Raw genomic sequence first — 12,863 nt, forward strand, 5'->3', positions numbered from 1 at the left:
GTCAAGTCTCATCAGACACCAGAGGACACACACAGGGGAGAAGCCCTCTGTTTGCAGGGAGGGTGAGGGAGTCATTACCAATAAACCACACCTTAGCCACGGGAGGATAAATGTAGCCACCACATACCTCGGCTCTGAGGGAGCTTCAAAGGAAGTCTATGACCCCTTACATTCCCTAAGAGTGTGATGAGCACAGAAATAACTGGTTACATAGATTCTCTGCTTTCATGATAAGAGAGAAGGTAGATAAACAGCAGAGGGTGTCTTACTTGCCCTGGAGATGTTCATACCAATCCCCTTCATGGTTTTTGGACCCCTGTTTTAATAAATTTTGTCTCCACACAAATCTGAAGCCCAGACTGTGTACCTCATTCCCCCCTTATCACTGAAAGCAGTGGGGTCCAAGAGGGCCACAGAGAACGCATACTCGCAGCCCCGGTCTCCGTAGGAACTGAACCCCTGGAAGGGCATTCTCCCTTGGCCTCTCCTCATTCCTCTCTGGTTTCCTCTGACTTCTGTAGCCTCCAAGGTGAAGGCCTCGTGCATGTGTGGGTGCACGCCTGTGTGCCTGGCTCAATCTGGGGTATCTGGTCTCCCTCGCTCTCTCTTTGCTGCCGCCTCAGGGTCAGCACAGCATGTGGACTCCAGATCCAACCATAGTGGGTCAATTCTCAGCTCTGCCCTCACCAGCTGTGTGACCTATGGCAAGGTGCTCAACCTCTCTGTGCCTCTTTTCTAATCTATAAAATGGGATGGGAGCGCCAGCCTTTTGGTTTGATCGATAAGCACAGGCAGAATCTGGCACAGAGGCTGGCTGAGAGGGCAAGCCCCGCCCTTTGTTATTCTCTCCCTGCCCACGTCTTCCAGGTCTTTAGAGCTGGACAAAGAAGGGGCCACTCAGGCACTGGTCAGACACAGCTGCTTCACCTGCAGACTTAGCTGCCCTGACGAGGAGGTGAGAGGTCAGGATGCTAAGTGCGGGCAACCTCCCTTCCCACCGCTGCCCTTCCCGCTGAGCCTGGGCAGCCCCAGAGCCCCTCTACACACAGTCACCTGGGAAAGGCGGCCCTCGCCCACACCTGCTGAGAACGGAGTCTGGAGCCGCGCCTGCAGGAACCGGACCACCCGTGAGTCTCGGAACCTCTCCTGCCCCCCTTCACACAGTGTCCTCGAAGCCCACACCGCAGCTTCTCTAACGCACGTGCCGTGTACCTGGGCCTGCGTGCTTCAGTGCAACGGTGTCACCACCTTGAAATTCTTAACTGTTGAATATTTTATCCTTCAACTCACTTTTTCTAAGAGAAGTCTGGTGGAGAATGGGGCACACTGTGAGCAGAGCAGGCCCGCACAGTGTGGGCTCACAGCTAACGGCCCCGAGGCCCCGGGAGCTCAGGGCTCCCGTGGAGCCAGCAGCGCAGGTGCACAGGCTGCACGTGAGGACGAGGTGGCACGAAGCCTCTCCCGCTGGGTAGGTGACGGTACTGACAGCTCCAGGAGGCCACGCTGTGCTTAGACCCAGAACTCAGTTCTGGTACAGAAAGGAGGCCCCATCCTCTCCTCTCTGAACAACCTCCCTGCCCCTGAGGGAGCCCTAACTTGGCCCAGTCCTGTTCCCACCACAATGGGTTCAGGAAGGCCGAAGCGGGGAGCCCAGACCCCATGACTGCGAACAACGGCCCTTAGTCCCCCTCCCCGTGCAGGCTTGTGCAGCATCTCTACGTGAACCATGTGGATGTCAATAACCAACATCCACTATTATTGGCTCCTTTCTTTCATGCTTTTTTAAGGGAATCTGTGTGTCTGTGGCTTTGTTTCCCTATGGGAAGAGAAGCACCATAACCTTTCCATCTTCTGCGGCTCTCAGCAGCGGCCACGGGAGGGACGGAGTTGGGGGTGATGCCGGCAGAGGGGCTTCGACTGAAATACTGTGGGGGAGGGGCCCCAGAAACTTCCAGGGGCTTCTCACCTGCACCTCCCACCAGAGGTGGCCCTAGAATGCCCTGCAAGGCTGGGCAGTTCAAGGCCTGCCCCCTCCCCTCCCCTCCCCTCTGGCAATAAACCCCATTCCTGGTGAGGCCGCCAGCCCCCAAGACGCCCCGAGTCCCTGGCCCCCATCATCCGCGGCCTGCACAGAAGATGGATGACCTGTGTGGTGGCGGCGATGGTGTGCGACCCCACAGTTCAGGCGCAAACAGGGACTCCGGCCTCTCACCCAGTCTCGGCTCACCTCTAGCAAGGGGGCTGGCGGCTTATACACCCTCCCGCCACGGGCAGCTGCGTGCTGAAGGGGGGCTCGGAGGAATGTGCGCCGCCTGACACGCGCTGGGCTCGGCTCGGGACGCCTGCAGGGCCTCCACCTGACACTGCGCGTGCCCTGGATGGCCACACAGGACACCAGCAGCCTCCATCACATGTGCCGCTCTGACCGCAGTGGCCCCATGGCTGTGCCAGCCCCACCGGCCTGCTGCTCTACCGGGACCCTAGCTGAGCAGGTGAGCGCGGAGCACAAGAGGGTAAACTGGTCTTTGGCTGCCAGATTCCGCCTGGTCGGCCACTAGCCCAGGCAGTACCTGAGGCAGAGCTGCCTGTGGGGAGGGTGTCACCCACAGACGCTGTCCTCAAAGCTCAGGCCCCTGAAAACTTACCAAAGAGGTTTCCTTAAGTTCGTTTTCAAAAGTAGGAGGCCGTTCATCTATCACCCAGAGAAAACTCCTGTAACATTCTGAAATATGTACTTTAAGATCTTATTTTGCAAGCTCTCGTGCTTGATGTCAACAGCTTTGCTGTTTTTTTCTTTTTCTCGTAATATGCAGGTGTTTAGAAAAAAAGAAATTTAGAAAATACAGAAAATAAAAGCCACTCATAATTGTATAGGCAACACCAATTAATACAGCATCTGGTCACCACACACAGACACATGTGCACACACACAGGAACACACGTGCACGTTTTTCTTCTACGAAATCTTTTGAGCCCCCATCTTACCTTGTCACCGGCCTCTGTTTTTGCTCACCAAGACAAGCCCGCTTTGGCCTCGTGACCGGTAGGTTTCCATGCAACTCAGAAGCAGGCGGGCAGCAGGGGCTGTGAGGGGTGGGCACCGCCTGGCCCAAAGTGAGGAGACAAGAGCGAGCGCTTCTCCTCCGGGTGCAGTACCTTCAGGGGCCACTGGGGAAGACACCGAGGAAGAAGCCTCTCAAACGCCTTCCCTTCAGTTTCCATGGTTACAACGTGCCCCGCGTCCCGGGGTCGGACTGGGGTTTAACAGACCTGCTCTTGTTGGACATGAAAAGTGTTTCCAGAGAGAATCTGTCGAGATCTTGGCCTGGCTTGCTGTAGGGTTACCCATGTGGTGCATTCGGGGCTCAAGGAAGTTCTGCAGCTTCCCGGGTTTAGGGCTAAAGCACACCCCGCCCTCACCCCTCCCGCGGTCACTGCATCTTCCCCTCCAGAGGAAGGTGTCTGGGACTATTAACTGCAAAGACACTGCCGAAGAGGACAAAGGCCATGGCTGGCCCGGGGCTGGGGTGCTCCCTGGGGAGCAGAGGGGACATGGGACACTCACTGCTGGTCTCACCTGTCCTGCGTGCTTATCGTCCTTCTCCGTGATTGTGCGGCTTTCTGCCCCTGGGGGGGCTGCCAGCGAGGGGCTCCCGAGACGCTGCAGGCTGGGGTTGGCGGTGGGAGTGCTGGAGGCCAGGAAACCCAAGACCCTCCAGCAGGTCAGTGCGGTGTGGACAAGACCTGGCCTCACTGGATGGCTAGGTCCTGTCCTTCGGGACACCCGCTCTGGACCCCCGTCGGAGGTGTGGCTGTTTCCCTGATGCCCACCTTGGTCTCAGGAGGCAGAAGAGAGACTGGGTTATCCCTCCCACCCGCTGCCCGGAGAGTCACAAGGGCCCCTTCCCAAACAGCCGGAGCAGGCTTAGCAGAGGGAGTGCTGGGGTCTCACAGGGTCACTATGGAGAGGGATTTACTCCTGACCAGGATCCTTCTTTGCTGGTTCTGTTTCTGTGTTGTCTTCACACCAAATCTCACAAGGACAAGGCCGGGTTTTTACAGCATCACTGGCCCAGGGGCCAGCGAGCCTCCTTATGGTGTGTTTGTTACAGGCAGGGAGACAGGGCGGCTGGTGTGACGCTCCCCCAGGCGAGAGAAGGGACCACACTAGGTTGTGTCTCCTGCGGGGTTTCAGGGGTGCTGGCAATAGGGGCGGCCACTCCTTTTCTAAATATGTCAGACAACCGCTGAGTTCTGAAGTTATTCATGAAACTTTTTTTTTTTTTTTTTTGCAGTACGCGGGTCTCTCACTGCTGCGGCCTCTCCCATTGCGGAGCACAGGCTCCGGACGCGCAGGCTCAGCGGCCATGGCTCACGGGCCCAGCCGCTCCGCGGCATGTGGGATCTTCCCAGACCGGGGCACGAACCCGTGTCCCCTGCATCGGCAGGCGGACTCTCAACCACTGCGCCACCCGGGAAAGCCATGAAACATTTTTTGAGCACCTGTTATCTTGCAGGTACCACACATGAGAGCTGCAGAGGTGGAGGTGGGCAGAGCTGGGTGTCAGGAACCAGCTCTACGGTCGTGGAAGAGGCTGGGGATTCCATGAGATGCCGGCTTCTGATGGCACAGTAGACCTCTTCTACCACAAATATTAGCTGCAAAGATACATAATAAAGAGAGAGGCATGACTCTTGCAGCAAAAATAAGGGTGTGGGGTGGAGGAGAAGGTGGCAAGAAGGGCTGAGCAGAGAGAACAAGCAGGTCCCGTCACTCCAGTGGTGAGCGTGCAGGACCCAAGCCACCGGGTCAGCTCGGTCAAGTCCCTGCTCTGCACTTAGTTACCATGAAGCCCTGGAGCCTCCACTTCCCCTGCTGTTGGGTTGGTACAGGAAGTTCTCAGCACAGTCACTGCTGCCATCCATATGAGGCTGAGGGCCCTCTACATGTGGTGTCCCGTCCAGCAGACCCTCGGCCATACCCTCCGAGCCCAACTAAGGCCCAGATGAAGCCTCACTTCGCTGGGTGGCCTCACTGGGGACCCAGGTCCCCCTCCCTGCTCTCACTCCAGGACGCCCTCACCCACAGTCAAAGCGAGTTCGTGGCCAGGCCCACACTCCACCCCCGAGTGGGGAGAAGGAAGGGGCTGGGGGGCAAAGTGCCTTCAGGCAAGTGGTGCAGGAGCTCACCCATCACCCCTCGTGGTCCGTCCCTGGGAGCGTGGTCACGGGTCACGTGCAGCTGCAGCGCTTCCTGTGAGGACGCGAGCTCTCTGCCATGAGCACTGAAGCAGGAAACCCTGAGTGATCTTTCCGAGGCTGGAAGACTCCCCGGTCGTTGGGACGAGAGATAAAGCCAGAAAGTGGGTTCTTGCTGGGACGGGCCTTCTCTAGACCCAGCTTGGGGACAGCAAGGGTGGGACAAGGGGCCCCGTGGAGACTGTGCAGCCGAGTGACAAGCCCACGTTCACCCGGCGGGAGGCCTTTGAGGGGTCTGTGACGGAGGAAGCCCACCCCATGAGACAACAGAGGGTTTCAGGGACACACGGCAGCAAAATCAGGGGAAATATGAAGACTCTGGGAAACTAAAGTACGAATATCAAAGAAACTCTTACTGCCCTGAAGGTTCCCCCTGACATGAGCAGGGGACAGCTCCAGGACTGCAAAGGTTTTTGTGGTTTCAAGCAGCAGAGACCCTGCTCCACAGCAATGGGGCTGGGGGGCTCGGGGGGCCACAGGCAGAATCCCACAGAGATGGGTCGACAAGGGCCACAAAGAACGGGGGCCCTTCGGGGATCGTGGGGCTGCTGTTGTCCGGGGTCGCCTGCTGGCGGCCGCACCCCTGCCGTGTCCCTGCTGCTCACAGACCCTCCCCCGCGGCTGCTCTGGCCCCATTCCCTTCATGCTCCCAATTCGTGCCCCTGAAAGCAGCAGCAACCTGACTGACTGCTCCTGATTCCGGGGCCGGCAGGACTCCCTCCGGCTCTCCCTCCCCAGGCGCCAGCCTACTCGCAGACTTGGCGGCGCCCCAGCAGCTGCTTGTCCGGAAGCTTCTGTTGGTCTCACGAGGCACCACAGGCAGCACTGCCGTGTCCATATACCCATCGTTTCCGACCGACACCTGGGGATGGACGCTGAGGTTCACGGGAGGTACTGGGCATTTCGTAGCAAAGGGAGCTGTGAGAGGATGTGCTCTGTCCCCTCCTGGCCTGCGACCAGCAGCCACTAACGCTTCCTCCTGGGCCTCCACGCCACTCACCAGGCAGCACAGGCTGTGCTCGGATCGCCCTCCTGACGCGCAAAGCCATTTGGGGTCCTCTCCGTGGACCAGACACCAGAGGCTTGGTTCTAGCAACCAGGACACACTGCCCCGAACCCGTCGGCCCAGCCTCACCACTTCTCTCCCTCTGGTTTGTGTGCTCAGCCCCAGCTCCCGCAGCGTGGCCAGGGTCCAGACAGGACTCCCCTGACAACGGTAGGGGAAAAGGGAGGACAGAAGGGACCCGAGAGCAGTGCGACAGATGGAAAGATGGGATATAGAAGACAGCCCTCCCCTCAGCCACCTAACAGTTTCTCAGCCCCTGAAGTTAATGGTGCACAGGGTTCCTATAGTGACAGTCACATCAAAGGATGACGTGAAGATTTCTGAGAAAGTAAACAAATCATTTGGGAATAATTATAAGACTTTGGTGAAGTATTTGAGCTGCCACTGACATCACCTGATGCAGTTTTGTTATCTTCATAGTGAGTAGACTAAAAAGCGAAGATATTTAATTTTAGAGTCTTTTTAAATACATTTATTTACTATTTATTTATTTATTTTTGGCTGCCTTGGGTCTTTGTTGCCGTGCGCAGCCTTTCTCTAGCTGCAGCGAGCGGGGGCCGCTCTTTGTTGCGGTGCACGGGCTCTAGGTGCACAAGCTTCAGTAGTTGTGGCCCGTGGGCTCAGTAGTTGTAGCTCGCGGGCCGTAGAGCACAGGCTCAGTAGTTGTAGTGCATGGGCTTAGCTGCTCCACGGCGTGTGGGATCTTCCTGGACCAGGGCTCTTCCCGGACCCGTGTCCCCTGCACTGGCAGGTGGATTCCTAAGTACTGCACCACCAGCGAAGTCCTTAGTTTTAGATTTTATATTAATTTGTTTGGTCGTGCTGGTTGTTAGCTGTTGACACCATCAATTCTTCTCCCCTTTGTCCCCACAGGAACCTCTGCAGATGGCGATAAGGATACGAACAACGTGGCCACTGCCTACACCCTCAGGCAAGCCCCTCAGTGCCACATCACAGCACGTTCACCATCAGCCAGCACAGGGAAACCATCGGCGTGCCCACTGCTGGGCTGGAGTGACAGGTCAGGGGTCAGGAGGGGACCACCCAGTGATGCAATCAAATCTACATTTGTCCCAGCTGGTGAGGCACAGACACAACCCAGTCAGAACAGGCACCAGCGGTAAAGACGTAAACATGAGACATGACGCCATAAAACTCCTAGAAGAGAACGTAGGGAAAACATTCTCTGACATAAATCATACCAATGTTTTCTTAGGTCAGTCTCCCAGGGCAATAGAAACAAACATACAGACAAAAAACCCAAATAGGACCTAATCAAACTTACAAGCTTTTGCACAGCGAAGGAAACCATAAACAAAACGAAAAGACAACCTACACAATGGGAGAAAATATTTGCAAACGATGAGACCTACAAGGGCTCAACTTCCAAAATATACAAACAGCTCATACAACTCAGCAACAAAAAAACAAAACAACCCAATCAAAAAATGGGCAGAAGACCTAAACAGACATTCCTCCAAAGAAGACATACAGGGGACTTCCCTGGTGGTCCACTGGTTAAGACGCTGAGCTCCCAATGCATGGGGTCCGGGTTTGATCCCTGGGCAGGGAACCAGATCTTGCATACCACAGCGTAAGATCCTGCACGCTCTAACAAAGATCCCGCACGTGGCAACGAGGATCCCGCGTGCCGCCAAATAAATAAATAAATATTTTTTAAAAAGAAAAGGAAGAAGAAGAATACATGAAAAGATGCTCAACATCGCTAATTATTAGAGAAATGCATATCAAAATTGCAACGAGGTACCACCTCACACCGGTCAGAATGGCCGTCCTTAAAAACTCTACAAATAATAAATGCTGGAGAGGGTGTGGAGAGAAGGGAACCCTCCTACACTGTTGGTGGGAATGTAAATTGGTGCAGCCCCTACGGAGAACAGTATGGAGGTTCCTCAGAAAACTAAAATAGAACTACCACATGATCCAGCAATCCCACTCCTGGGCATATGTCCAGACAAAACTATAATTCAAAAAGATACACGCACCCCTATGTTCATAGCAGTACTATTCACAATAGCCAACACATGGAAGCAACCTAAATGTCCACCAACAGATGAAGGAATAAAGAAGATGTGGTACGTATATACAATGGAGTACTGCTCAGCCATAAAAAAGAATGAAATAAGGCCATCTGCGGCAACATGGATGGACCTGGACACTATCATACTCAGTGAAGTCAGTCATACAGAGAAACACAAATACTGCATGGAATCATTTATATGTGGAATGTATACATGACACAAATGAACCTTTCTATGAAACAGAAACAGACTCACGGACATAGAGAACAGACTGGTGTTTGCCAGGGGGAAGGGCTGGGGGAGGGATGGAGTGGGAGGTTGGGGTGAGCAGATGTGAGCTTCTATATACAGAATGGATAAACAACGTGGTCCTACCGTACAGCACAGAGAACTACATTCAATACCCTACGGTAAAGCATAATGGAAAAGATTATTTTTAAAAAGGAATGTATACATGTGTATAACTGAATCACTTTGCTGTGCAGCAGAAATTAACACAACATTGTAAATCAACTATATGTCAATAAAAAAATATATCAGTTAAATAAAGAAGAAGATACCAGCCACTCAGAACAGACACTCAACCCATGAGAACAGACCCCAGACCAACTGGCACATGGACCAACCAGTCAGAAGAGGCGGCTGCTGCAGGCGGGGTCCTCCTGGCGCACACAGGCTGACGGTGAGCCCCGGGCGCAGTGAGCCCTGAGGGATCCCTGGAGGAAATCAGAACTGTACCCACAAGCCCCCTCCTCTAACTGGCAAAATGAAGTGGCTCTGCCTGCCACAAAATTAGACCACATCCCCTGGTGAAACCGGAAAACATTCCTGGCATCCTGACCCCGGAAGTGGTGACCACATAACTGAAGGGGTCCCAGGACCCCCCAGTTTGGTGCTGGGACTAGGAATATGTTGATCAGATCTCAATCCAGGGGAAGTCTCCTCCTGGGTCAGTTTTGGAAGGGGGTGGTATGAACTTATCAAAGTCTGCTTCTCTGCTGAGTGGTGAGCCAAGATGAGCCCTGAGGTGTGCCTGACAAGACAGCACCTGGGAAGCCAGTCACTTAGTGGAGGGAAGGCCCCCCACATTTGGTGCATCTGCTCTCTGGCGGCACCTGTGGTCCCCGCGCTGACCACCACGTGCCTGTGTGCCGGCAACCCCCAAGCTGAAGGCTTGTGGTCGCAGCCGCAATCACAGGCACCAGCAGCACCAACCCTCCCATCCTCGGCCCGACCTCGAAGTCCAGCTGAGGCCAGCGGATGCCTCGTGAACTATGTTCTACGGTGGCCCATGTGTCGCTGCTGAGCAGCAGTGTCATGATGCAGGCCAGGGGTCCTCAGCCTGGCGGAACGTTAGAACCCCCTGGGACTCACTGACCCACAAATGCTCCCTGTCCCAGGGCGAGGGCAGCCAATCCTGGACCAGGCAGTGACCCGAACGGGCACACGGGTGCAGAAAGCAGAGTCCACGACACAGACAAGGTGCGGTTGTCCCGGGGCAGGGAAGGGGCCTCATCTCTGGCCAGAGCTCTCTGATGCCCCGGCTTAAGACTAAGGAGGCTTCGGGCACAGGGGTTGTGGTGGGAACAGACTCGGAGCTGCTTCGGAGACGTGCAGCGCAGGACACGTGGGTGAGTGAAGGACAGAGGCAGCTTCCCGTAAAGAAACAGAGTGCACAGGCTTGGGGTGGAGGAGAGCCCGACGAGGGCTGGGAAGCAGGGCCTGGAAACCGTGCCTCTCTCTCTCCCGCGCTCTCTTCTTTCATGTCTGCCCTCTTCATCTGCTTAACTCCCACTCTGCAGCCTGACGTCTCTGCCCTTGCGTATCCGCACACTCCTGCTGCCCATTCATTCAAGGGATACCGATGCAGCACCTACCTCTGGCCAGGTCCTATCCCAGGCACGGGAACAGCCTTGACGAAACAGACAATAACCCAGGTCCTTGGGGAGCTGAAATGCTACCGGGGGCCAAATGCGCCCCTCCTGTGACCCCCACCCCTGGCTTCGCCTTCCTCAGCCTGCCGGCAGGCCCCCTGACCTCCAGCGCCTGTCACCCTCTGGCACCGCCCATCGTGTGGCCTTCTCAGCTCATAGCACCATGTGAAATGGCCTTCCCCTCATCACCTGTGTCGCCTCAGTGTACCTGGCGATGCTCAATATTTCCTCAGTGGAGGAAGGTCCCAGCTGCCCTCATGGCCCTTCCGCTGAGTTCTGACCACAAATTCCCGCCACAGAGGCCTGGAAGGACTCCCGGGGTGGGGCGTGGAGTAGGGGCAGGGGCTCGGGCACCCTTGGTGTCATAGCGCAGCTGCAGTGCCTCAGCGGCGCCCCAGAGGCTGGTCCCACGTGGGCCTCTCCAGGGGCTCAGGGTAGGGCGGGGACCTCCCAGCGCCAGCACAGACCCAGACGGCGGCCCGACCGGCTGCCTTCTCCCTAGGACAGGAGGACGGGTGACCCTCGTTGCTGCTCAGCGTCTCGGCCACCCGGGAAGAACGGTCAGTTCCAAGGTACTGAGCACCCTGTGTGTAGTTATACGTTTTACCTGCATGATCTCAACTCCCTGAAGCAGAAACGCTTTGGGCTACCCACCTGGAAAAATCAACGCGAGTGCTTTAAAATCACTGCACTTAACACAATCCAGACGCGAAAGGCCCCACCCACCTGCCAGGCGGTCCAGCGGCAACTCCAGGGATGCAGCTTCTTTTCTCCTCAGCGTGTGTCTTCCTTAGGGCCTCTGTCTGTCCGCCCGGGGCCGGGGAGGGGGCGGGGCAGGGGGGGTGGGGTGGTGGAATGCTCCAACTCCAGCATCACACTCACCTGGTCAGAAAGGAGTGGGGAGGAGGGAGGAGCTCAAGGCCTGTGTCTGGTCTCTTTTTACAAGAGGCCCAGCAGGTAGACGTGCACTTTGTTCCCCCTCCTGGCAGCAGGGTCACAGCTCGGGGTCACGCGGCGAGCACGGCATGGCTGGCACTGGGCCTATTAGGCTGGACCCCCGTGCCTACTCTTAATCAACCCACTGCCCTCCCAGAGGCACAGGGAAGGTTCCAGGTGAAGCCTGCAGGCTGGGGAGCGGGCCCTAGCAAGGCCCCAGAAAGAGCTGTGACGACGCCCTGCCCTGCCCCGCGCTCTCCCAGAACTAGGTTTTCTCTCGGGGCAGAGAAGGACGGAGGGGGTAAAAGGGCACCCTCCAAAAAAGGTTTGATTGTTGTTTTTGTCAGCTTGACATTTGAGACTTTAAGTGTACAAAGAAAGGTTACAGAATGAAAATAATTAACGCTTGTCGACACTGCTTGTCCCAGAGGTGGACCCGGTATCGTCAGTCTTTTGTGTACCACACTAGAAAATATTCCAGTACTTGGCCTCTCTGTGCCTCAGTTTCCTCCTCTGTAAAAAGAGGATCCTAATAGCTGCACCCTGAGCTTGTGATGGTGATAAGTGAGCTTGCCCTTGTAACGGGCTGAAAGCTGGATTTAAAACCACGAAGCTATACACGCCTCCCGCCCCGAGACCATCCACCTTACACACAAATGGGCCTCACTCTTTTCACTGGGCTGCACAGTTGCTGTGTGTGTCAGAGTTCATCTATTTAACTGTCCCCCGTGGGGACAGTCTGGTTGTTTCTGGTCCCGTCCCCATGGGCGTTTACCAAAACAGGTGTGTGTCTCTTTGGGGCCACCTCCTAAAAACGTGAGCCCTGCCAAACGTCACATGCATTTAAATCTCAGACAGACATTTCCTGATTGCCTGCAAAGCACTGTAACCAACACCCAAGTGTCGCTAGAAAGGTCCCCTTCCCCACCTCAGAGGGGTGTGATCCTTAACGTACAAATTGGCCCCACTCACTATCCAAATAATTAGAAAAGGCTCTTTAGCAACAAGAAAAATGACTCCACATCGAGAGCAATCCAACCCGCCAGGCAACGTCACCCAGATTTTAAACACAGAACGCCCTTATCTTTACTTATACATTACATACAGTCGGTTCCGTGCGTACATCATGGACTATTGCGAAACAATGATGGACTCGTGCCCGTCGGCTCAGCCTTGTCTCTTGTTTCCTCACTTCTGCATAGCCCAGACCCTACCCTGTCAGTGTGCCGGGCCCCTGCTCCTTGGGGGTCGAGGGCCAGAGCGGGTAGGAGGAGGGGCGGGCAGTGCGACCACACGGGCCATCCGTCCCGCCTGAGGCACCACCACGTGGCCTGTCGGGGCTACCATCAAATTCCGACCTTCCCAGGGAAGAAAACAAGCTACACCGGTTCAGGGGCTCCCGGGGGTCGTCAGGCTCGCCCTGCGCCGCCCAGCGGCCGAAGTGGACCTTGGCTGGACCTACCCGCCCCGCCAGAGCCCCACCCCCTCCCCGCGCCCCTCCCCATCCGGTCCCGCCCAGCACTCAACCCCAACGTCCCCGAGCCCCCCCCCCCCCCCCCCCCCCCGCCCCCCAGGGCCGCTCCACTTCTGGGCCGGGAGGAGCCTCCACGGCCCCAAAGGTTGTGC

Source organism: Aethalodelphis obliquidens, unplaced genomic scaffold, assembly GCF_003676395.1.
Source record: "Aethalodelphis obliquidens isolate GAN/ISIS:26980383/991018 unplaced genomic scaffold, ASM367639v1 scaffold20, whole genome shotgun sequence".
NCBI lineage: Eukaryota > Metazoa > Chordata > Mammalia > Artiodactyla > Delphinidae > Aethalodelphis > Aethalodelphis obliquidens.